This window comes from Mytilus edulis, chromosome 1 (assembly GCF_963676685.1).
Source record: "Mytilus edulis chromosome 1, xbMytEdul2.2, whole genome shotgun sequence".
NCBI classification, from domain to species: Eukaryota; Metazoa; Mollusca; class Bivalvia; order Mytilida; family Mytilidae; genus Mytilus; species Mytilus edulis.
In genome coordinates this window covers 50,755,990-50,783,399 of record NC_092344.1, presented here as the reverse complement: position 1 = coordinate 50,783,399, position 27,410 = coordinate 50,755,990, and the positions used below count along the sequence as shown (strand labels likewise).

General features: G+C 32.8%; 1 long non-coding RNA gene across 2 annotated transcripts; it reads left to right on the top strand.

The window, feature by feature from the left end:
- The first annotated feature begins 4,227 nt into the window (after positions 1 to 4,227).
- On the top strand, positions 4,228 to 19,935 carry LOC139513575 (uncharacterized). 2 transcript variants are annotated; one of them, XR_011662476.1, is made up of 3 exons: positions 4,228 to 4,497; positions 18,727 to 19,044; positions 19,078 to 19,935. It is a non-coding gene; the product is annotated as an uncharacterized lncRNA (long non-coding RNA). The 2 variants fall into 2 exon arrangements; XR_011662475.1 differs by having other exon boundaries at positions 18,727 to 19,935.
- The last annotated feature ends 7,475 nt before the right edge of the window (positions 19,936 to 27,410 follow it).

Here is a 27,410-nt window from a genome sequence, read left to right as displayed (position 1 = left end):
TATTATACTTTGGGAAAAAGCATGATGAAAACTACATTTTGACAAATTATTAAAAAATTCTATGGATTTTCATTAAGACCCACATCCACCTTAATTCGAATCTATACAAGCAATTTCAAAATCTTTTAAAAGTAGCTGAATGATTTTCGATATTATAATTTGTAATTTTTCTTACACCAATTTTCTGTACATCCAACTATTTCATATGAGGAACAGGGCCGTAACTACCTATGAGGCAGGGCAAACTGAATTTTCTACACCAATTTTTTTTTGAAGTAATAAAATGAAATATTGACAATATATACACGAAGAACTTGAATTTATAGTATAAACAACACTAGTTTACTGTTTTAACATTGTTATCATGATACGTGATATGTCTGTCATTTTCCGGATTTTTGATCGAAAGTGAACCGTTTCAGTATTTATTTTATTTATTTTTTTCGTGTGGCCGTCCGTCTGTTATTCAGTATTCGTACGAGAACAAATATGAAACTTTGCTTTCGACAATTTTGAATAAATTACATAACTATTCCCATTTATTTAGCGGCTCAATTAAGCAGAGGAAGTTACCTTTGGTTTGTGAATCTTTTAAGATATCGGAAATTCATTACCGGCTGAATCAGCTGTTGGATCGTTTTTTAACGTCTCCCGATCGTACGAGAACATTATGGTCAATGCCTCCCATTTGTTGTAGCAGGGACTTTCTATACTAAGTATATAATAGCATAGAAAGTACCTGGTTGTAGTTATTAACATGTCTGTTCAGCTTTCAACAATATCACAGTGTAGATACTATTCTGTACGCTATCCGGAAGTCGCGATTTTCGAAGCGAGGATTTCAAACTGGCTAACAGAACGGTTTTGTTTTGGTGCTTTTTTTCATCAATTGTTTACTCCTATATCTATTAAGTGCTTTGCACATCTTAAAAGTATGTATAGCATCATAAATATGAGTAACTGTAACAAAAACATGCAGTAGAATATGAAATATACGTGTGCATCACGCCAACTTCATAGAAAAAAGTGAAATCGATTGACAATTTTGCTCTCGTAGTACAAAGCAACTAGTAATCTTTTATTGCAAATATTTACATCAGTTTACAGTTAAATATATACTGTTTCAATATTCTTACCGTATTTAAGTAGAATGTTCGTATTTCAAATAAAAATCTTTCCTTGAGGATCCCAAAATAAATTACTGTACGATCAGTCTAAAACTGACTGTATTCTAGAAGCGATTTCAGATTTTTTGTCTGTATGACCAGTCGTGATTTTGAAGAAAAAAAACCCGGCAATTTGAAGGTATATACGTGTCTAAGTGATATTATAATTGTGTCCATGGAACTATAACGTGTAAATTCTTTCATCAGACAATTACAAATATATTTCTGATGATTTTTGTAGACGGCAAAATAATTATATTTTTTTCCTGTCAGTCTTACTTAAAATCAAATGCCTAAAAAGCAATACATGATTCGCTTGTGGACCTTTGTGTCGTTGCAGTTATCTGTTTAACGATTACATTTTAAAGACTATTTACACCGTCTGCTGTTGACAAATTGGTGATAACATACATCAAGCCTGTCTCTTTTAAAATGACAAAAAAATAAATAGAGAAAGCTTTGTTTAAAAACTTTCGGTATTGAGGAAAGAATTAACGAAATTATACCCCGCCACTTCTATAGTCCATGTTTTGGAAAAAAAATAAACCACCAAAAAAAACTAAATTATAGGTGCACAGGGGCATCATTTAATAACGAATATGAGGAAGTTTTATTAATATATGGTAAGTTTTTGAAATTTGCGTATAGTAAACGGGTACCACCCAATAAGGTAGTGGAAAAGTCCTTATCATGGAAATAGAAAACTGGTGAATTGAATTTAATGATAAGGAATCTGGAAAAAAAAGATTCATTAAGTTATGACAAGTGTCTGAAGGAAGTGTAGGATATAAAATAGGTTCGCCCAATATAAGGTTATGACAAAGTCCGTATTTTAGATATAAAAATATCAAAAACATTTTTACCAAAAATTCGAAATAGAAGGTCCATAATACGTTAATTGATTAATAATGAAGCAATTTTACAAAAGTTTAACAGTTGGTTTTGGAGGTCAAGGTTGGAAATACCTGATGGGTGCCCCCATATAATGCAATGTTCAAGACCGTATCTTGAAAACCCATAAAAGATTTTTAATAAAATTCGAAATACATTCCGTTTTTTTATATAAATAAGACCGTTAATTTTCTCGTTTGAATTGTTTTACATTGTCATTTCGGGGCCTTTTATAGCTGACTTTGTGGTATTGGCTTTGCTTATCATGTGTTGAAGGCCATACGGTGACCTATATTTGTTAATGACTTTTCTCCTGGATTGGACCTCCTCTCTATTTAAAAATGTTTGGAAACCCCAATGTAAATTAAGTGGTTTATGAGGAGATGCGCTTACAAAACCGGCGAAACATGTTGTACCGGTCCAACGGACGAACGGAAAGACGGACTTCATTACCACTATAAACCACCGCTTTACAAAGTGGTGTACAATTGAGTGTGAAAGAGACAGATCTACATCCAAAACAAAGTGAAAGAACTGTGATCAATTATAGGCTACAGTACGGCCTCGATTGTTTGTAAATACATGCATTTTTATATAACAATTAAATAAAAATACAATTTTAAGTATAACGGAGGACATTTTTGAATTTTATATAAACAAAAAAACCTTTTTCTTATATCAGCAACATTCAAACATCCTTATACTTAATGTAGTAAGTCGAGTACACGCTATCAAGCTAAAACATGTTTGATAAGTTTTCAGGATGTGAATTTATTAAAATATATTTGTGTTATTAAGAAAAATGCCATCTTCTAATGTATCGTAAATAACTTTGAAATCACCACTAGAATACAGTGAAATAAAGACTGATCATACAGTTTCAAAATATACAAGCGAGACTGATCGTACAGTGAGAAATTCAAACAAGTGTAATTTTCTTATTTCTGGCTTCAAAGATCTGGCTGAATCTTTTACCACAACTTTAAATATACTTTATTTAGTAAATTAAGTCTGGTTCTTACGTTAATTTGTACAGTAAGGGTGCAAAACGATTGTTTTTAGGTTCACCGACTGATTTTTCTTAGTGATGCACTTGAAAATGTCTTGATTAAGGCAAAGATACGAATAATGAATGTGCTAAATTTAATTTTAAACCATTTGTGAATATAGATGTCAGCTGAATTAATCATTAAGCAATGTACAGATGAACATTTTACCGTTTAATATAGCATATCAAACAAATTTAAAATGTGATCCAAAAAGTTCTCGCTTCGAAAATCTCGACTTCCGGATAGCGTACAGAATAGTATCTACACTGTGAATATTGTAATTCAAGGTCCTCGATAAAAAAAAAATCTGGCGGGTTCTTTAATGTTGCATTATGTTTTTTTAACTTACCAGTTTGATTTCTAACAAAAATATCTTTAAATACAGATAATAATGGTTTGCATAAAAATTGCTCCCAGGATCCAGCAATACTGATGTTTCTTACAGTCACGGTCAGGAAATCGAAAGAAAACGGGTTATTTTTAGCCATTTTACTAAGAGAGAAAAATCGGCGGCCACGATGAATTTTAATGTTAATAATTATAGGACAAAGTACGGCCTTCAAGACGAAGCCTTGGCTCACCCCGAACAGCAATCTCAGCTTGTTTTTGCATAAAAATTTCTTCCAGGTACAAGCAAAGCTGACGTTTCTTAAAGTAAGGAAATCGAAGGGAAACGGGTCATTTTTAGCCATTGACTGAGAGAAAAAAAAATCGGCGGGGGCTGCGCCTCCCAATACCCTGCCTCCCCTGAATTCGAACCCCAGTTACGGCCCTGAGGAAGGAGGTCAGATAAATAAAGATGAATTCAACTAAAGTTTAAACTCTTAAAAGCGTTTCTTTTCAATGAATCGGACTAAAGATATATTTTTAATGTTTCACTACTTAGTAGGTACCTGACACTGATATAAATATAAGAATAAATATTTATGAGTAAAGTATTATACTATCCTTGAAATTTAAATGCCTCTTGTGTGTACTTAGACGGTGATAGGTTGCGACAATTCCCTTAATTAACACGGTTAATACATATAGTATTTAAACATATTTGAGAGCAATGTTTCAAATACAACATACTAAAAATATTAAAAGGAATACCATGCTTTACGGAATACAAGTTATTGTGTTCTTTCTAATAGTCAAATATATATCATGTGTAGACACCGATGGTTGAAAGGGTGAAATATGTAGGAAATCGTCAGCAATACCACTATTGGACAATCTGAAAGCACCTCTTGTTACCAATTTGGATATATATTATAACTCAGTTTAACAAGCAGCTACGAGGGTACATAGCAGAACAGATCAAGCAAGGAGTAGAGCAGGCAAAGAAAGAAATACGGGACAAAATGAGAGAACTCGTCGACCCATTTGAAGACGCTTATAATATAACGGTAATTTAAAGAGAATTTTCAAAACAAAAGCTTGAATGCGATATTTCTAATTATTAACTTATTGCAAAGTGAAATCCTTCCTTCCGTCTTAACATTTCTGTCTTTTTACTTACAATCATTCAAGATAAAAAGGACTACAAATGTTGTATCGAGTTTCAAAAGTAGACCCCGAGGAAGGTTGAAGATAGGAAACGCCTTTTTTTATTTATTAAATCCCTAAAAATCGGTGATTCTTTTTAAAGTCGGTTTACGGGACGTATTATGGTATATCGTTGTCCGTCTGTCCGTCGTCAACATGTCGGACAATAACTCAAAAACGCTTTAATCAATTTGTATGAAACTTTGGTGAATTGTTTATATCTATTGACATAAGCTCCCTTTCGATTTTTATAAATTTTAGATTTTACGTTTCTGAGTTATGGGATTTTATTCATAAAAAAGGGTGATTTTCCAGTTTTCGGACAATAACTGAAAAGTGATTTGAGCAGTTTTCGTGAAACTTTGGTGACTTGTTTATATCTATTAAAATAACCTCCCTTTCAGTTTGGTTTTTTAATAAATTTCTGATATGACATTGAGGAGTTATGGAACTTAATTTGTTGAAAAAAAGCGACGGGCGTATCATGCGCTCATGGCGCAGCTTTTTATTATGATTTGTTTTCTGTGGTATGCTTAGCAGGTCATTTTTTCGATTGCATCTTTATACGGAAATATTTATTTTATTAATTCTATTAATCAGTTACTATGTAAAAAATTTAATTGCATCGGACTTTATACTCAACTTAAGGATTATTGCTACTCTTTTTTTTGACATTTTGTCAGATATTTGGAATCCTCTTGTTTTATTCATCATGTATTCCAAATAAAAGTTTTGCCCGATAAAACCTACTTTTCTTTACAAATATAGTTTATAATGCTGTTTTTGAAAATCTTATAAAAGGTTTTGAAAGAAAAAAGATACCAATGTTAAATGTTTGAAAAATCAAGAGAAAATAATTTCCCGACAATTGCTTATATCTCAAAATCAAGAACACGGACCTTTAATTCCTTTTTACACATTACACATTTCTGAAAACTTGACTTTGCGCATGTTATCAGACTAATTAGTTTTCTAAAGAATCAATTATACATGTATAGACCACTTTCGAGTTCGTTGCATTTCCGTCAAAAAACTTGGGTTTTAGTGGATTCTTTAAAAATAATTGATGATCAGCACTGCTGTCATTAGGAAATTGTGATTAAGTACCTACGGAATAAACATTATTTCTAGTTTATCCTGCATAATGACGATCACCTGAAGACGCTTGATGAACTTTAATAGTGCAGGTATACAGGCGATTCCATCTATCTGGTAAATGACGCCATAAAGGCGCGCATATAACTTTTTCAGTGAAGGACATTACTCGGAAGTGGTCTATTGATTGTTGTTAATTATTTTTATTATGACAATGTCTTTTTCAGTGCCAATTGTCAACGATAAATTACGCAATTTAGAAGGAGAGCTAAGTTCAATTCGTTCTGTCATAAATAGTGTAAAAAGTCGTCAGAATTCAATGTCCTCTGACATCAGCAGTAAACTGTGCTTTCAGTCGTCTTACAGCAAATGAGAAAAAAAGTAATTTCGGTTCTTCCGTAAATTTTTTTTCAAATTATTTATCATATTTATTATATGTATGTTGAGTATGTTGGTATTCTGTACCAACTTTATTTTGTACAGACTTTTGTACATGTTATCAATATTTTGACACACACCTCTTTTCAACAGGTGATACAAGTTTTTCCTGAATAGTTAACCAGAATGTTGTTTTACTGACAAGTTTTGATAATTAAACCTTATATAAATTGTCCTTTTTTCATATATCAACTGTAACAATGTACAGCTGCACATGAGGAAACGAGACTGGGTTAAAAAAAAATTATTTACGCTTACAGTTTCTGTGGATTCATTTATATTCGTGGTTAACCAATTTTCGCGGGTCTGGTTTGTCACAGCAAACCACGAATTTTAAGAATTAAACGGAGATTAATACAGAGAAATATGTATTAAGTCGGATTTTCATTTCCGGGTTATATGGTATAGTGTTGACTTGCGATAAACGTGGTAACATAAAATGTTTTTGGGTTAAAATAAATTTTTAAAATAAAAATATAAAAAATATATAGAACGACATAGCATCTTGAGGGAACGAGATAACTATCTTGTGGAAACGACATAGCATCTTGAGGGAACGTGATAACTATCTTGTGGGAACGACATAGCATCTTGATGGAACGTGATAACTATCTTGTGGGAACGACATAGCATCTTGATGGAACGTGATAACTATCTTGTGGGAACGACATAGCATTTTGAGGGAACGACATAGTATCTTGAGGGAACAACATATTTTTTTTTCTTTCATGGCCGCATCCTGCAAACGTTGTCCTAAGACTATGACAATGTCATTTTATAAATTACATTGTTTCAAGCATTACCTTTAACTTTATTGAAAAGCACTTTACGCCCATATGGACCAATGGCTTAAAACATTATACATAATATACAGTTTACATATATAAAACAATGAAAATAAACAATGCAGACACTTTGAACTATAATCCTTGTCTTTCTTTAAATCAATATATATATATATATAGATCTAACATTGTTGGGTTGATGTTTAGACGAGTTGTATATATATATATATATATTTTTGGGTTAAAATAAATTTTTAAAATAAAAATATAAAAAATATATAGAACGACATATCATCTTGAGGGAACGAGATAACTATCTTGTGGAAACGACATAGCATCTTGAGGGAACGTGATAACTATCTTGTGGGAACGACATAGCATCTTGATGGAACGCCCATATATATATAAGTACGTCTGAGTCAGTGACAACCCTACATATATATATATATATATATATACATAACTCGTCTAAACATCAACCCAACAATGTTAGATCTGTAAATTTGCTTTCGCAAAGTTTTGGTTCTTCCCTCGCCGGGATTCGAACCCATGCTACTGTGATATCGTGACACCAAATCGCCTGCACTGCAGCCGTCCCGCTAGACCACACGACCACCTGGGCTCTCAAAAAAAAAGAGCTTTCGGTGGGCATGTGTTACCTTTCCACGTCAGTTTTAATCTAGATATATATATATAAGAGATTCAAATTATATCAAGGATTCCCTGCCCTCAGTCTTAGTGACTTTTTTTAAAAAGGAGCCTAATTTGCAAGTGTCCTGGGTTTTTTTCAGGATTGAGGATATGTTTTAATTTAATATCATTTTAGTTATTATATTTATTTTCATTTAAAAATTCTTTTCTTAAATGTTCATTTATTTTACATTTAAAAAAGAAATGAAACTCATCATCTAGTACATCACAATGTGTTAATATAGTCTTAAATCTCTTGGGATTTTCCTGTATCTATCAGTTTTTATTAATAGGCAGTGGTCACTTATTCGAAATTTAGAAATTAGTTGTCTATATTCAAAGTTTTGATAACCCGAAGGGTGACTGGGGTATAGAAATATGGTCACTTGGTCTTCTCCCGACCGGCAGCAAAACGCTTGCCGAAGTGGGGCGTCCGTTTGGCTGTGCGGGATGTATCAAGTTCGCAGTCACGTCCGGTCAGAAGGGGGACGTTAAATATGATGCCTCGTGTAAAGAGAGTGCCACGCTCTTTGCACGTTAAGAACCCTTGCAACAACTCTTTGAGGGGTCCGTAGGTGGCCTGTTGCAAGGCAAAATTTCTGTCCCTATCCAATATACCCTCATTTTCCAGTGGCAGTCCAAATTTCCCCGACCATCATCCCAGATGGCCTCTATTGTATCAACCTATCTATTGTGTTTATTGTGAACTTGTTCTCGTCCTGAATATGCATGAAATATTTGCCACTGGACGTTAAGCAACCAACAATCAATCAATCAATCAAAGTTTTGATAAAGTAGGTATGGTTCAAAGTTATAGCTTTTCTTTATTTTTTAAAAAGTTGGAGTTTGCTATTCTCTTGTAAATTTAATATTTTATCATTATATAAATTTTCATAGGAGTTTTCTAAATTTTGTTTGTATATTAGCCTATTATTTTTATCCTTATTTTGGTTAACAATTTCTAAATCATTTTGACTTCTGACATGATTTACATAGGAGTACCAAGAACAAATACCTGCATTATGTAAAGTTTTTTCCAAATTTAGTGTCTCTTTTAGTAAGGGACTAGTTTCTTCCCTTTATAGTCTATCATGAAAAAGAAGAGTTTGTCTTTTTATAAAGCAATCAATAGGGTAGCTGCCTTATTCAGATTACCGTACGTCAAACTTTGTCCGATGAAACTGTGGATTTGATGCTAGTGACAGTTTTACACGCCTTCAAAAAATGATAATTATCATGCAGAAGCAAGTCGACGTACTACAAGCCTCACTAAAAGATGCTATTTGTAATATATTGTAATATTGGTGTTTCTTCGAAAAAAAATATTTTAAAATGATTTCTTAGAGTCGGTGCACTGTGTGTGTAAATGAAGCTGTGAGATATTAGACTACGTATTTTCGCGTCAGACAAACATTTTCGTGCATGTTCTTCGCATTCGATTTCGTATTTCCAAAAGGGAGCGGAATAGCCACCGAAAAATAATTAATAATAAAATATGATAAAATAGTTCCATTGCATATTGAAATCTTGGATGCAATTCCCTTTCTCTACATATAATCAAGATATTTAGAATATAATGTAAATGAGGCAGTAGATCAAGTTTGAAAGTTAATCTAATTTTTAACGTCATTTGTACAACATTTTATATATTTTCGACAAACATTTTTCTAAAGCTGAATAATCGATAGACAATTTAAGGCCTTAAAATTCCATGAGGTATTTAGGTAATTTAAAATCGTTAACTAAGCGACTTTTTCAACATTCGCCGCTCCACTATTCGGACTTGGTGTGTCAGTGTCAGATCACCCCGATGGCGTGTCCTCGTGGGATAACTATTACTTACATATACATGTATACATTTTTTGATCTAGTCATTTTGAAATATTAATTTGTTAAGAAACCTATTTCATTTAAATTGTTTGTGAACAGACTATTTAATTGATTTTGACCCACATGCATGTACAGGTGAAAGTCTGCTCCAGGGCATCTAAAATTTGACCTGTAGGTAAATGATGTCTTCCTCCTATTCCCACTTTTTAAAAATACTATTCCTTCTATTCCCACTTGCAAATAACAAATAAAGATGTTTTGACAAATAATTTGTTTTTATAACAATTCAAGGTTAATTAGAATTTCACAGATTTACCTGTACTTTTTTTAAAACATTACATATTTGGTACACTTTTTAGGTATAATACCTCGTTTTTTGTGAACAAAAGCAATTCTAATAAATGTATTTTAAATGAAAATAACAACATATTCTAAATTAAATTATTGTAATTCACTAGAAAAATATTTATCAATTCGGACTTATCGTAGTCTAATTAAAAAATGTTTTTTCATGTTAAAACACGTCAAAAATATACAAACAACTAATCCTGGTATCTATGATGAGTTCATCCGTTTCATCCAGAGTTGAGAGTTGAGAAAAAGGACTTTTTTCCTGAAAAGCGGTAAGATTCTTATGATTTTTCTCACTTGTTTAAAAAAAAAAGCAAATATCAATTAAGGATCATTAAGCACGAGAGGTTCTAGTTTATTTGTTGATAAACAAACAAGAAGATGCGATATGATTGACAATCTCTCTTTTGCCGATTTTAATTTCGAGTTGACTTGATAGCCATAAAACGTGCTAGGTTACAGCAACCTTTCGAATTTGTCCTTTGAATAAACCAAGATACTAAGAAAATTGACTTTACCTATTCATATACCATTTTTAAAAAAGTTTGTATTTTTATTTTATAAAAAAAAAACGAGAGTTCCGATATATTTTATTTTATCAATTGAACCAATTGACTTTTCTGTCTTAACTATACTTTTATTTTGAAAGGTTTAGATCAAGTTTAAAAGTTAATCTAATTTCATGTTTCAATTTGTCACGGCTGGTAATCTACACACGCAGAACTTTGGTTGTGCAATGAAAACCGTGAGAGGATTTTCCGGTTGTGCTTGAGTGGAGCAATTGTCACCGCTTCGAAAGGTATATACATTTCTAAATCGCAATTTTCTTATTCGACTGATCAAAATATTGAAAATCGGAGAATGCTATGCTGTGGTGAATACTTAAACAAAAATATACATGTATCATTTACTGTTGTACGTGGAGTTGAACTCCTACAAAATCAGTTGCCGCACGAGAATTTGCCTCAAAAAGTGACATTTAAATTTTAAAATGGTTCTAATTACAGACCCACAAGTTCAAATTTACTTTTTATTCGGGCAATGGGTATGAATGTCGTTTTGGAAGGCGTGGACGCTGTCCGGTGTTGATCGACATCTTAATAAATCTAAAAACCTCATATTTGCATTATGACATGCGTGAGGGGAGCGGTTCTGATTGAGGACATCGTAAATGCGTGAGGGGACGTGAAATCATAATATTATATCCAAACTATGAGTATTTTAAAGTTGCCTAAATGTGGTCAGATTGTTCATGAAAAAACACATTTGTGTGCATAAACAAAATTAATGAGATAGAATTTTGAAATACATTGTGGGAAGATAGGTTTTACGAACAATAAAAGGAAAAATTTTGTCAACGATTTGTTTCTAGCTACAAATAAAAGTTGAAAAATTTCATATCAGCCCAGTATGTATTTTTACGAAAAGAGTCAACTCCCCTTGTATTGCGTATTTAAAAAAAAAAATGGATCGCGAAAACACAAATTTTGATATTTAGTTGAATATTTTGATTTATACAATACATCACAAAGTTTTCTGTATATGAATAAACAGTCTTACCAATAAATTGCAAATATGTCTTCAATAAAGGCAACAGTAGTAAACCGTTGTCGAAATTCATAAATTGATTGAGAAAAAACAAATTCGGACTATAAACTAAAACTGAGGGAAACACATCAAATATAAGAGGAAAACTACGACACAACAACAACATCAATTTTAACTTTAACATACACAGAAACAAATAATAATTTAACAATGGCCATTTTCCGGACTTGGCTGACAGGACATTTTAAGAAAAAATGGTGGGATGAACCCGATTTTGTGGCATGCCAAACCTCCCGCTTCTACGGCAATGGTAAATATATCAGTTAAAGACAACATTACATGACAGGACTACAATACAAATAAATGATAGAACATATAGGACAGAGAAACACTCCAATTATAGCTAACAAAAGGTACCAGGTATAAAAAAAACCACTTATATGTCAGACGCGTCTTTTGTCAACACACGGCTTAGTAGTGACGCTCAGATGAAAAAAGTTTGAAAGCCAAGACAAGTACATTGAGGACCAAAAGTTCCAAAAAGTTGTGTCTAATACGGCTAGGGTTTCTGCCTGGAATAAGAACATCCTTGTTATTTCGAATAATTCAAAATTTTGCAACCAGTGATGTTTTATATAATGACTATAAATAGATATACATGATAAAATCGAAGTGGTGACTATAAACTAGACAATAAAAACGGATACATAAAATTACCTAAACCAGCACATAAGAATTCACAGCCGAGTTAGCCAAAACCATAAACGCCCAAAGTGACGTTATATATGAATTTCTTAAACAATATCCCCAAAAAAGGATAGACAGAATTCAGGATTAGATTTGCAATACTAATATAACATTTATCAATAACAATGAAAATTACAATATTAATTAATATCAAATTGTGGTAGTAAACTATATCGAATTTGGACAAGTATTTGAAATTTATTAGTTAGACTTTTATTCATAAAAAGAAAACATGGTCATTTATTGTTATTTCAAAATTCTATCTCATAATTTTTATTTATGCACACAAATTTGTTTTTTCATAAACAATCTAACAATATTGAGGCAACTTTCAACGACTGATAGCTTGAATATAGAAATATGATTTCAAGTCCCCTCACGCATTCACGATGTCCTCAATCAGAACCGATTCCCTCACGCATGACAAAATGAAAATATGAGGTTTTTAGATTTATTAAGATGTCTATCAACACCGGACAGCGTCCACGCCGCCCAAAACGACATCCATACCCATTGACCGAATAAAAAGTAAATTTGAACTTGTAGGTCTGTTAATAGAACCATTTCAAAATCTAAATGTCACTTTTTTAGGCAAATTCTCGTGCGGCAACTGATTTTGTAGGAGTTCAACTCCACGTACAACAGTAAATGATACATGTATCTCTTCGTTAAAGTAATCACCACAGCATAGCATTCTCCGATTTTCAATATTTTGATCAGTCGAATAAGAAAATTGCGATTTAGAAATGTACATACCTTTTGAAGCGGTGACAATTACTCCACTCAAGCACAACCGGAAAATCCTCTCACGGTTTTCATTGCAGAACCAAATGTTCTGCGTGTGTAGATTACCAGCCGTGTTTGTTAGTCGCGGCATTTAACTAGTATTTTATGGCCCCGCAACGAAGTAAATCACCAGATATGAACGCGTACGTTAACATTGTGGCGCTTTGACACATCTAGTTATATCTAATTCGACGAAAAAGTCTATATGTTCTATTGTTCAGTCTTACCTATTTGCTAATTTTTCTGTAATCCTTTGTCACTCATTTAGGGAAATTTTTGTCTTGTTGTTTTCAAATAATTTTTGGTTTGTTATATAAACTGTTTTATTATTTCGAAATGGCAGACTAGATTTAGTATTGCACTGAGCAATTCCAACTCGGTACAACTGTATTCATTTCTAAACTATTAAATCATATATGATCAAGCTTACTGTTGCCAGACAGGTCGTATTATTCATTGTGTGTGTGTTGTTTTATGTCAACAAATAATCCAGTCACAAGATACATTAATTTTTGTATTTTTTGTGACATATTGTCGATACATTTGCGTGTTTTAAATTTCGTGATAACCCCCTTAAAATATAAACAAATGAATAAGATTTTTTTTAAGGTCGCATATTTCAAACTAAATATGGTACTATAAAAAAGAAGATGTGGTATGGAGACAACTCTCTACAAGAGACCAAATGACACAGACATTAACAACTATAGATCATCGTACGGCCTTCAACAATGAGTAAAATCCAAACCGCAAAGTCACGACAGCTATAAAAGGCCCCGAAATGTCAATGTAAAACAATTTAAACGAGAAAACTAAAGGCCTTATTTAAGTACAAAAAATGAACGAAAAACAAATATGTAACACATAAACAAACGATGACCACTGAATTAGATGCACCTGACTTGGGACAGGCACATAAATACATAATGTGGCGGGGTTTAACATGGCAGTGGGATCCCAACCCTTCCTTTACCTGGGACAGCGGTGTAACAGTACAACATAAGAACGAACTATAGAAATCAGTTGAAAAAGACTTAACTCATTAGATGGATGAATTTTTTTTTATTACAAATACAAGTTGACGTGGCCGGGTACTTGTACATCTCAAAAACAAAAAAGCACTAAGTACATATCTGATAGTTCTCGCAGTTACTAACAGCCAGTTCAAAGCCACTAACAACTAATTCCGTGAAACTGGGGTCAACATTTTAATTTGGAATTAAAATTGGAAAGATCACATCATAGGGAATATGTGTACTAAGTTTCAAGTTAATGTGACTTCAACTTCATCAAAAACTACCTTGACCAAAAACTTTAACCTGAACTTTGCACTATCATTTTCCATGTTCAGTTGACCGTGAAATTGGGGTCAAAACTTTAATTTAGCATAAAAATTAGAAAGATCATAAAAGATTATCATGGGGAACATGTGTACTAAGTTTCAAGTTGATTGGACTTCAAACTTCACAAAAACTACCTTGACCAAAAACTTTAACCTGAAGCGGGACGAACGGACGGACGGACGGACGGACCCACATTCCAGAAAACATAATACTATCGTAGGTGGGGCATACAAATCATGCATCTAAGACTAAAGCCTTCAAGTTGAATGTTATGGAATTAAGTTTAACATAAACCTTCATTTTAGACATACACAAGGACTTTATATATAACATTATACATGATATTTAATATAAGGTTGAATTCTAACAATCCTTACGTATTTTGGCCTTGAATAAGTCATACCTTTTTGACTGTCTATGGCTCTAAAACATGTGCAAAGTCGGGAACCTGTTGTTTAGTGGTTGTCGTTTGTTGATGTTGTTCATATGTGTTGCTCGGTTTTCGTTTTTAATGTAGATTTATATCGTTGGTTTTCCTTTATGAATTGGTTTACACTAGACATTTTGGGGGCTTTTAATAGCTTGTTCAATCAAGTCAAGGCTTCGTGTACAAGGCCGTTCTTTGACCTATAATGGTTTACTGTTTACAACTTGTGACTTGGATGGAGAGTTGTCGCATTGGAACTCAAACTACATCTTCTTATATCTATATACTCTTGATCACGTTATTTCACGTTTAGTGAACGAGGTTTTCTTGTCCTTTTAAAAATAGTAAATAGTATTTAAGGATGAACTTGAGATGCAAGAAATTAACAGCTAACAGAAAGTTTAACAACCAAAAGAAACAAAGGGCGGGATGGATATTTTGATTGAGTTAAGCCTTCCTATTGATATTTTATCGTGTGTTTTTCTATGTTTTGATGTTATGCTATTGTACTAGAAAAAGGGAGAAGGTTTGGTACCATTATAACGTTTAATCCCGGTGCAAATGTTTGCACTGTCCTAAGTCAGGAATCTGAAGTACAGTAGTTGTCGTTTGTTTATGTAATTTATACATGTTTCTTGTTTCTCGTGTTTTATATATACACATGAAAAAAAGTATTGCAACACCTTGATTTTTTAAAATTTGAAAAATCAGCCTTTTTTTTTTTGGATGAAATATAATAAAATATTTGTATAATATCATTGAAACATAGTTTATGATAACATTGGCATTGAAACGAAAAAAAAATTGATTTATATAACCACAATTTTATTAACAAAATGAAGTGTGTTTTGTACAAAAAAATGCATTTTACAACTTTTACTGTAGTCGAACTTTACAATGTCAGACATTTCAAAATTAATCTTCAGATGACTGTTCGCATCATGGTTGATCGTTATACGCCAAAGAATTAGTACTTTGTGCGCAGTCTCCATTCAAACGGATAACCGCATCTAAACGTCTTCTGATTCCTGCAAAAAATCGACTAATTTGTTGCTAAGGTAGCAGCAACCATTTCTGATGAAGGGCATTGTTTATTTCATGATGTGTTTGAACTGGGGTGTCCTTTCGCGCACGTTCCGCCCAATAGTGTCCCATATATGCTCGATATGGTTCAAATCCGGGCTACGATCCGTCCAAGGAAGATGAAGCGAATTCCATTGGAACAATGGATCTTCCTCCACGATGCTTATTTTCAACTTTAGCGAGCTCTGCACTACATTGGATACGGAAAATGTCTGTTCGTAAGCAAAGGTCTCCGAAATGGTCTTATCGCACGATAACCAGTAGCGATGAGTCGATCTCGAACAGTTCTTGTTAAAAGGCTCCTGTATGCCCACCACTCTCTTTTTATGATTGTATTGTATGCAATGGGTTTCCTTCTGACCAACCTTCATTATGCTTGATTTTCCCTAGCAAATGGCCTGGTATAGGGGGTCTTCTTTATCTCGGAAGGTCTTTACCATCGTTTAGTGCCTTATTTTTATTCTCAAAACGACTTATAGTGGAATGGTGATGACCAAAAATACGTGCAGTTGTTTCAGCGACATCCCTGCTTCTCTCATGCTGATAATCTGCCATCTTGCTGCAGTTTAGAGTTGTCGAGGACCCATTACAAGGTGTCAATCACATAACTTTTAAAACTTGGTTATTTAAAGTGTTGAAAACAATGAGGATGAAAACATCTGTTTTGCTGTTTACAGGTACTGTAGCTGCATGTGCAGATAAAAACTTATCGAGTCGATATTTATTGATTAAACTCAGGTGATACTTAAATAATGTTTAATTAGTTCTATTTTACCAAATTATATCACAAAAAAATAAAAAAAGTGTTTTTTTAATTTCAATTTCAATTTGTATAGATTAGACCGTTGGTTTTCCCGTTTGAATGGTTTTACATTAGTAATTTTGGGACCCTGTATAGCTTGTTGTTCGGTGTGAGCCAAGGCTCCGTGTTGAAGGCCGTACATTGACCTATAATGGTTTTCTTTTATAAATTGTTATTTGGATGGAGAGTTGTCTAATTGGCACCCGCACCACATCTTCATATATCTATATAATATGTAAAAATCAAAGTACTGAAGTACTGAACATCAAATGACCCCAAGTTCTTGTGGATGGTCCGACAAAAACTTGTCTTAGAAAAAAATCACATCTCAATACCTGAAAGTGAGGTAAATGTACAATATATTTTTTTCTGGGAAAAGTTCGTGCGTAGATGATAAATTAAGGACAGGGAATTCATCCTCATCGTAATGAGTATTATATTGTAGTGATACAAATCAGAATACTCTGGTTTAATGTTATATATTATACTAATATTTGTATACTACAGTTTCATGTTTTTATAATTTTCATGCATTTGTATATCATTCTATTCTACTATATTAATAATAATAAGTGCATGGTGGACACATCACTCATCTGTCATAATTCAATTTTTCTAATAGAATGGATTTGAGTAGACATTCGTATTTTCCAGCAAAAAATGTTTAATCATCCATGCAGAGTTATCGTTCCTTAAGATTGCAAAACGTTCTTGAGATATTCTTCCGCATGCGTGTGCATATTAATGCATGTTAATGATTTTGCACTTATTTGTATATACATATACCAAAACATTTTAATATTATTAATTTATCTTCTTTAAAAAGGATTTGATGAGTACTCATTGAATAAATGAATTTATAACAAGCGATAAGGAATGTTAACTTAGGCCGTGTTCACACCAAACGCCATGTACAGTAAACGTGTTTACAATTAGTTTAATGTTCTGGACATTGGTTTCACATTAAATTTGTTCACATCTATACACCTTGTTTAATTACCTGTACATAAGATTTGTTCACACTTGTAAACTCTATGTCATTTAAATGTTCATTACGTAGAACCGAATGCAAAGTTTTCGGACAACTTTTCTAGCAGTAAGGGAACGACCATTTGACTTAAAATCGGGACGGGGTATCGATGGAAATATTCCGGAACCCAATTGGATAAAAAGAAAAAAGGTTCTTCAGATGTTACAAAAATATTCTAAATCAAGAGTTTCCCCATACATTATAGTGTTAAATGTTGAAAAAAAAATTGATTACAAGCATCGAAAAAAAAACCCGGAATAAAACATTTGCACGGAACAATTTCTGGCTCAGATAAATTAACAAAATACCCCCCCCCCCCCCTAGTTGTATATTATTGTTATATATCTTTATGCTATATCTATGTCATTGATACCACATAATTACTTCGCCATTTTTATATAATGCTATTATGTATGACCTCATGTTACACATGTATCTGTGTCAGTGTAACTGTTCAAATAAAATCTTGAAATATTGCATTTATGAGTGAATCGTTGTTCGAGTAAAGACCAGTGGCAAATATTTCAGTGCAAGTCAAGTCGATTCGGAAAGACCTTAATATTCAATTGAATTATGTGTTCGGCAATGATGCTGCTTTGAGTCTTGATAAGGACTAAATAAAGCCACGTTAAGTTTTAAAAAAATGTATATCAAGTTTAGACAAATATTTCTGTAAAGAACTTTATTAATAATTGTTATAAATATCAATTTCATTAAAAAATTGTTTCTTCCTTAAATATACACGGTGAAACTAATGTTTTAAATGCATAGTTTTGTGTACACTTAATCTACACAAGGCCTACATCGAGTATCGACTGCATGTAGACAAAACATGTTTTACACTACATGTAAACATTAAATTTTATCAATGGGAACGTAATTTTGTTTAGTTGACGTGTGAGTTACACTAAACACAACACCGAGTTTAGGTCAATGTGAACACGGCCTTAGTTTGCACTGGATGATGTCTACGTATTCATCATGTTTATAGATCGGTTAAAAAACCCAAAACGAATATTACGTAATGGAAATCTATGCGATAGCAAAAACACCGGAATGCCCTCACGGCCATCCGCTGTAAAAATAATGTTTGTTATAAGTATCTGATTATTTCTATTTCTATTTATATTTACAGCAAATCGACAGGATTGTCTTAAATCTGGTATTTATCATTCAATACCTTTCTAACGCATTATTTGAAGGCGCCAATGACTGCCTTGAACGATATTAGATAAGGGACAGTCAATTTAAAGAATCAGTTTTCGGAAAAGAGTTAGATGATGGTTAACTGTGATCTCATGACTGATTCAAATAGGTTTGCAAAGTTGGTGTTGATGAGCGTCACTACAGCGATGTGTTTTTACTTTCTACTAACAAAAGTAGTTCTACAGAAACAAAACAACGTGAAATTATTAGCATGGTCACAGCTTTCATCAACACAACCAGACACAAGGTCACAGCTTTCATCAACACAACCAGACACAAGGTCACAGCTTTCATCAACACAACCAGACACAAAAATTCGATTAAAACAACAAAATGAAAAAATGCTGCTAAAACAAAGAGAAGACAACTGTCGCGATTATAGAATTAGCAAACAAGCGATATATCGATTGAAAGAGTATTGGAGCTCTCCAATTGTGGTTCCAAAATACAAATTAATCTTCTTTTGGAACGAAAAGTCCGCATGTACTTATTGGAAAAAGTTATTTCAATTCATTCAAGGTATAAATATTACGAGAGTACATATCCATAGAAACGGATTGACAACTTTAAAAAGCTTTGATACTTGTGAAATTATAAAAATGATGTACAATGAATCATGGGTAAAAGCTGTATTTGTCAGAGAACCTAGAGAACGGTTATTATCTTCATATTTAGAAAAGGGCCGTCATCAACATATAATGTATCAATTGTGTAGAGTTAATCGCACAGTGACATTTTACGAGTTCCTGGAAATTATAAAACACTGTAAAAATGGGCATTGGGATAAGCAAGTTCGAATTCCGGAAAACCTATACGAACAGATGATGGTAGGAAAACTTTCAGAGATTTCCTCATTCACAGAACGACTTTTCAAAAAGATAGGAGCATGGAACGAGAAAGTTGTAGCATGGCTTCAATCAAGCGAAAAGCTTAGTACACGAAATCACAGAAGTGACGCAAAAAGTAAACTATTACAATATTACAATGATACTAAGACGGAGGATTTGATTTTTGATTTATTTCCGGAAGATTACAGAGTGTTTGATTTTAACATGACTTATTATAACAAAATAAATAATACAACAACATGAAACAATCTTAGGATCCTTCATAATAAAAAAAAAATTACGTTGATCAATTAATCTATTATATCTGATTCAGGTATTATAAAAATTGACAACTCAAGTGTTCGGTATGTGTGCTTCTATGAAATAAGGATACGGGGGTTCTTGCATGTATTTAAAGTGCCTATGTGTGACTGCTGAATTGTGGGTCCTTAAATTCTGATTTCTTAAATCTATGAATTAGTCTTTCATTTTTGCCCCAATTTTTACCATTGTTCTTAATTCTTTATATTTTAGCACACCATTCATTATTTTTAATTTTACCTATTTGTGTTTTATTTTATTTCTTTCATTTTTCTGTTTTATGGACTTATTATTCTATATTCTGTAAATCCCATACATAAATAGTTTATAGTTTATTAAAGAAAACTCAGCCGCAGAAGACTGCGTAACAGGAGCACAGACCCTTAATGTGACATGGTTCTCACTACGCTTGCATCAAATATTTTCCGATGAACGTTTTAGTATCTGGACTGATAAATCAGTTTAGAAACTTTGTTACGAATTGACGGAGAAGTAAAAGGAGATCCAAAAAGTAAAACAACACGTAAAAAATGTGCATGCGTCCGAAACGCTTTTCTAGATTTACCTTTATCAAATAGTTTTGCTCATATGATCGAATATTTGAAAGCCAGAGATTGATAAGAACCGAAACAGTTGAAGAGCTTTATATACCACGGCCTATAAAAACCACTTCATTTGACAGTTTAAAAAAAAGATGGCACTGCAATACAACTCATTTACAATAATTGGTATTGACGCACCTCGAATACAATTCTTCTTTATTTCTATTCCTGTTATTGAAATAATATTTTATGCGTTTCATGAATTTTTCGTTGATAAATTAGGAAATTGATTTAAAAACCTAAGATTATAGCTCCATTAGGTATAGTCAGTTGGCCGCAGATAGATTTTGTTTTTTCAAGGTCCATTTTTGGTCAAATAGATTCTCACGCGCTCTCGAACTGATAAATCATTGGCTTTCAAGTTTTGACTTATGTTCTTTTAGAAGCTATTCGGATGCATTTCCTGCTGCCGAAGGTTTACTTTAAACAATATTTTATTTTCAAAAGTTCACAAAATACAATTATACAATAGAAATACATTTGTACTGGGATTTCGGAAACAAGAAGAACTTATATAAATTTGTCTCCCTTGCCGACCCCACCCGGCCCCTTACCGACCGCCCTAAAATGGTCGAAAAGCTCAAATGCTTAAAGAGGCATAAAACCCCCAAAAAAATCGATTAATCAACATGTGATTTACAAAAGAACTGAGAACTAAAAACGGTGAATTTGTCAAAGAGACGAAGACCCGATCACAGAGCAAAATAAAAAGCCAAACTAAACTCTGAAACATATAAATGAACCGAAAATTATAAACAAGAATAACAAGTGCTGACTTGTACAGGCGCCAATAACTGGACATGTTTTTGAAATATTTGCCCCAACCATTTACTTCTAGCAAATATGGAATAAACAAACCAACAACAATACACCCAGTGAAAAACAAGTCATATAGTCCCATGTTAAAATATATACAAGAAGAAACAAACAATAATGACAAAAAAATCAACAGATTAACAAAGGACTCTAATTAGTTCCTCGGCTCAAGACTTAAATCGAAAGATTATGTTTTATTATGTGAAAATCAAGCACAATTCCTCCTTTTAGGAGTGTAGAATAAATGTGTTTTTCCAGATGCAAAGACCTTATGAGTGAATTAATATTAATTCTTAAAACTGCCATCAATTGACTTCTAGTATGTATGTAAATCAGCCTGTTAACTTCACCGACTGGTCAACTTTGAGTGTTTGACCTATCTACATTTTTGATATTTTATTCCAGAAAAGCTTCAAAAAGGTCAATTTAATACTATGATAAAATGTGGAAAAAAATCAGAAGGGAAAACCAATTTTCTGATTTTAAAGGGAAACTTTTAAAGGTTCCTATAAAATGCCTGGTAAACCATCAAATCTCAATCAACGGGTAATGCGAGAAAAGACTGGTACAAAGATTTGAATCTATATACATCAAATGAAAAGGACAACTATCTAAAACTTTCATGGAAAATCAGTGCGTTAAACAAGTCGGTGTCTGGTTCTCTGGAGCTTACATTTTTTAATATTATTATTAATTTCCCTCTAACACCTCTCGAAACTTACCGTTTTGGCTCTTATATTGGTTCTGAGGTTAGTGCTGCAGATGACGTGGTCTTATTTAGAAACTGCCTATACCCATAACAGACAATGCTTGATCTACAAACCTTTAATGCAAACAAATTCTGTTATCTGATAAGAAGTAGTAAATCATGAACCCTCGTGACTTTTAGAGATATTTTAGATTCTCCCGATGAAGCCGTTCATCCAGCTGCAGGTATTCAACTGAAAGATAAAGTTTCTTGTCGCATACAACTATTTTGACAGTCTGTCTGTTTACTTATGAGTGCTTGGATACAGATCATATAATGAAGTCAACTCTAAGGCCTTGCTTCGTCTAATCCGCTGTTATGTCATCCCAAGAATGTTATTATCATATAGTTGTATTGAATTGAAGTCATACTGCTTTTTAAAACGAGAAGGGCCGGGTGTGGATAGTTTGGTTCCGCCAGCAAACGATATTGCAGTAATAGGCAATATTTCCCCTTTTGCGACTTTTTTTCTAACAACTCGGCATGATTGTGTGCCTTGATCAGAAATCTGTGTTAATGCTCGAAACAGTTTGAAGGGTCGCGAATCGACGTTGAATAACTTACGTAAATGTTTAATAAATGTTTTAAGTAATCTATGATGTGTTCATCAGAGACAGTGTATGGGTTGGGATGTGGCAGTTTTCCTCCCGAAGACCTGTTTCTGTCCGGACATTCCGACTTCCCAAAAGAAAAACACAGACTGCCACTAAATAGCTAATGGTTCTGAAAGTGATGTTAAAACAATCAATCAAAATTGAATTACAAAAATCCTTTAATGCTCATCTCATTGGTGGATCCAGAAATATTCATAAGTGGAGGCCCACTGACTGCCAAAGAGGGAACCCGCTCCAGTCATGTTTTAGTGATTTCCTATTTTTTCCCACAAAAAGAGGGAGCGATCACCCCTGGTTCCCTATATCTGCCTCTGCATAATCCCATGCTATTTTTATTTCAAATACTGTATTTTCTTTATGTGAAGTTGATAGAAACAAAAAACTTATTCAAACTATATTAAAAAATGTCATTCATAAAATTCAAATTTAATTTGATGTTCTTTCTGCTTAAACTCGTTGCAACCACAAATCAATCAATACCATTTTGGGCACGTTGGGTAAGCGATCCTAACTAAACTAACATTCGGCAATCGGGGTGATCTTACACTAACACATCGAATGGTTAACTATTACATATCTCAATTTTACAAAAGCTCTTTTTATTTCTAATCATTTTGAAACATTTATTTGTAAAGAAATCTATTTTATTTTCATCGTTTGTTTTAAATAAAAGTTCAACATTTAATTGATTTCAATCAAAATTCATGTATAGGTGAAAATCTGCTCCAGGGCAGTAGTTTATAGCATTTCTAAATTTTTACGCTAAAATAAGTCTGGTCTGAAATAAAACGTTTAGGGAGCTACCATTTGACTTTTATGGGGGGGGGGGGGGGGGGGGCTAGGATGAAATTTGTAAAAAAATAGGCAGGACAGGAGTTTTGAGTAAAAAAAAAAGGCAGGATGAGACACTTTGCAAAAAAAAAAAGGCAGGATGACAATTTAGGTAAAAAAAAGTCAGGATAAACTAATAAAAATAAAAGGCAGGACCGAATAGAGTGAAAAATAAAAAGGCAGGACAGAGATTACAACTAAAAAAAAATGCAGGACATAATTTTTCATCCTAGCCCCCCATAAAAATCAAATGGTAGCTCCCTTACTTAGAGATCTATGATACTAATTGGTATTGTAATTTAATATACTTTAGTTTACATATTTATTCATAGTGGATTGGGAAACAAGTTATTGCAACTAATATTTATCCTTTACCACTTTGACTTATTATATACTGACTGACTTTAGAAAAGCAACACTAGAATTTTTTTAATTCCCATTTTCAAACATGCATTTTTTGTTACACTTTCTATTATTTTTCTATTGTTAAAAAAAAAATGAGTTTGAAAGTTGAATTGAATACGTCATTTTGAATGTTCAAATAATGTGGTATACACTGAAACTCTGGTTTCCCCCTTACCAATGAATGTTTCACTACCAAAAACAATAACTGCCTTAAAATTTAACAAACGACAAACTGATTGTCGAAAAAGTCAACCAATTCTGTTTGGCATGTTTTTGGTTTTGTTTTGCACCTTCTGTTTTTTCCTTTATTATATCCATTTCAGTTGGTTTTGGCAATTATGCGGTTGAAACTTTTTTTTTATTATGGTATACAAATGTCCGATGTCCGTCTGTCTGTCTGTCCGTCCGTCCGTCCGTCTGTCTGTCTGTCTGTCTGTCTGTCTGTCTGTCCGTCTGTCCGTCTGTCTGTCTGTCTATCCGTCTGTCCGTCTGTCCGGCGTAAACATATCACACCGTAACTTGAGAACGACTTATCCAAATTTCATGAAACTTAATATAGTTGTTTCTTATGATAGTCAAATGATCTGTATACTTTTTGGTGAAAATAAGATTTAAACTTTTTGAGTTACGACACTTTATAACTAAAACAGGGGTGTTTTTTTTTCACATGTCGCACTGTATCTCAAAAATGATTCTTGATTATGACTTAATACTTTAAACACTTTTTAGTTATATTAATCTCAATATCTGTATACTTTTTGGTGATGATTCAAAATTTCATTTTTGAGTTATTGAGTATTTTGTAAAAAAAAGGGGAGGTTTTTTTTACATGTCGCGCCATATCTCAAAAACTATTTATGATTATTGCTAAAAACTTTACACATGTCTTTGTTATATTAATCTAAAGATCTGTATACTTTTTGGTGATGATTCAAAATTCATTTTTGAGTTATTAGTATTTTGTAAAAAAGGGGGAGGGTTTTTTTACATGTTGTGCCGTATCTCAAAAACGATTTCTGATTATTGCTTAAAACTTTATACACTTCTTTGTTCCATTAATCTAAAGATCTGTATTCTTTTTGGTGATTATTCAAAACTTTATTTTTGAGTTATTGAGTATTTTGTAAAACAGGGGAGGGTTTTTTACATGTCGCGCCGTATCTCAAAAATAATTTATGATTATTGCTTAAAACTTTACACACTTCTTTGTTATATTAATCTAAAGATCTGTATACTTTTTGGTTTTAATTCAAAATTTTAATTTTGGTAATATTTAGTTTTTTGTAAAAAAAAAACCAGGGTGGGGGGTTTCACATGTCCCGCCGTGTCTCTAAAACAATATATGGTTATTGCTAAAAACTTTATCAGAAACTATTTATGATTATTGCATAAGACTTCCACATAAGACGTCGGGCGTATCATGCGAGGTTATTTTCTGAAGACAATTTTGATTGGAACGAATGACTTTATTTAGCAGTAAAACAACCTAATTAAAATACAGACCCCGTGTCCATTCTCATTGGAATCGAAAGAAAATATGTGTGTTTAACTGGCTAAATTAATCAACAATTATATATAGTCCAAACTGCTCCCATAGCACATGAACTAGTCGATATAAACCCTAGCGAACAAACATCCATTTACATGTATCTTATTAATTATATATAAATATACTAAATAAATAAATGATTTGGAAAATACGTTGAAGGTATAAAAAGTCATGAAATTTCCCGAATGCAATAAGGTTCTATCCGGGAACTCTGGTTCTAAACCTTGGTTCCATCTGGGTTGTTTGGTTCTGAACCTTGGTTCTATCCGGGTTCTTTGGTTCGAAACCATGGTAACTGGTTCAACATCCGGGTTGTTTGGTTATAGCAACCCGACTTCTTGGTTCCATCTGGGTTCTATTCTAGATTATTCTAATGTTCCCGTTGAACTTGGAGAAGATAACCACAAGTATCCGAATAAAAAAATAAAGTAGGTCAAAGACGCTAAAATTGTTTTATAACATTAAACATTTCAGGATCGACGGTAAAAGAAGCTGTAAGGTATTTATTTTCTCATTCTAATAATTTTGATTAGGAAACTAGATAAAAATAAAGCATTGTTTAGATTTTAAAAATAAAACAAAATATGCATTATATCGAATTTTATTTAATTCAGTCGTTCTGTTTTTATTTATTTCCCTTTACTCATTCCTTATTTCCGTTAATATTTATAGAAGTTTTAAGACAACAAAATTAGGATCCTGTCGTTCAATTGGCCAACGATATACATATATTCATCTAGCCTCTTGACCAGTTGACGACTTGCATATATATTTGATTGCACATTTAAAGTTCGAATGAATTTTATTTAATAGCTGCTTTGTAATAATGTCAGATTTGATAGGAATACGTGTGAGGTATATGTAACAAATCGTTTTGTTCAAACGGAATGTTAAAAGACATATTAAAAGAAAGTGAAGATCAATTTAAGTTTGTTAGCTTTATTTCATTGGAAAATAAGTTATAAAATCTTACAAAAATGTATATGTACAATAAATTTGTCAAATTTGATACTACTTATGAAATTAAGGCATGCATATAATCATTATAGGCCCAAATAGTCCAGCAGATAGGTGAATAATTGTGCACTTTGTGTTAAAAGCATAAAATTTGGTAGAAACATAGTTTAGACCATTCTAAACAAAATTAGATATGGAGGCAAGCTTGATTTGATCCACTTCCGGTTTTATCATCAAAATGGCGGACATGCATTTGATAACTGATTAATGGTTACCCAGCAGATAGGTGAACAATTGTGCACTATGTTTTAAAAGCATAAAATTTGGTAGAAACAAAGTTTGGACCATTCTAAACAAAATTAGATATGGAGGCAAGCTTGATTTTATCCACTTCCGGTTTTATCATCAAAATGGCGGACATGCAATTTCTAACTGATTAATGGTTATTCAAATCTCACAGCTGGTAGCCAAAGTTTGCTGTGTAGACTATAATGTTATTGTGTATTCATGGTTTGAAATAATGTATCATTTCTTTGAAACCCTCGGGGTATTTTATTCAGAAATTTGTCCCTTCCGGTAAAAAATATCACAAGTAAACGTAATTTAGAGACAAAATACATATGTTTGATAAAAAAAAAGCAATGTTGTCCAAAAAAAGGTTAAATATCCTTGACCATTGATATTGTTCAATCAAACATCAGCATAACGAATCGTTCGATTAATTGCGTAATTGTGGTGCCGACATTCAGAGTACTTACATGGGTTGCGTCCAATATTGTAGCGGCTGCAAAGGGCTACGTAGATGTATGACTATTGAACGTGTAGCTAGCCTAGCTTCAACATAGATATAGATAGCAGCTAGACTAGCTACTCGTTCAGTAGACAAACATCTACGTAGCACTACGTAGCTGCTACGATATTGGACGCAACCCTGGTCTCTCAT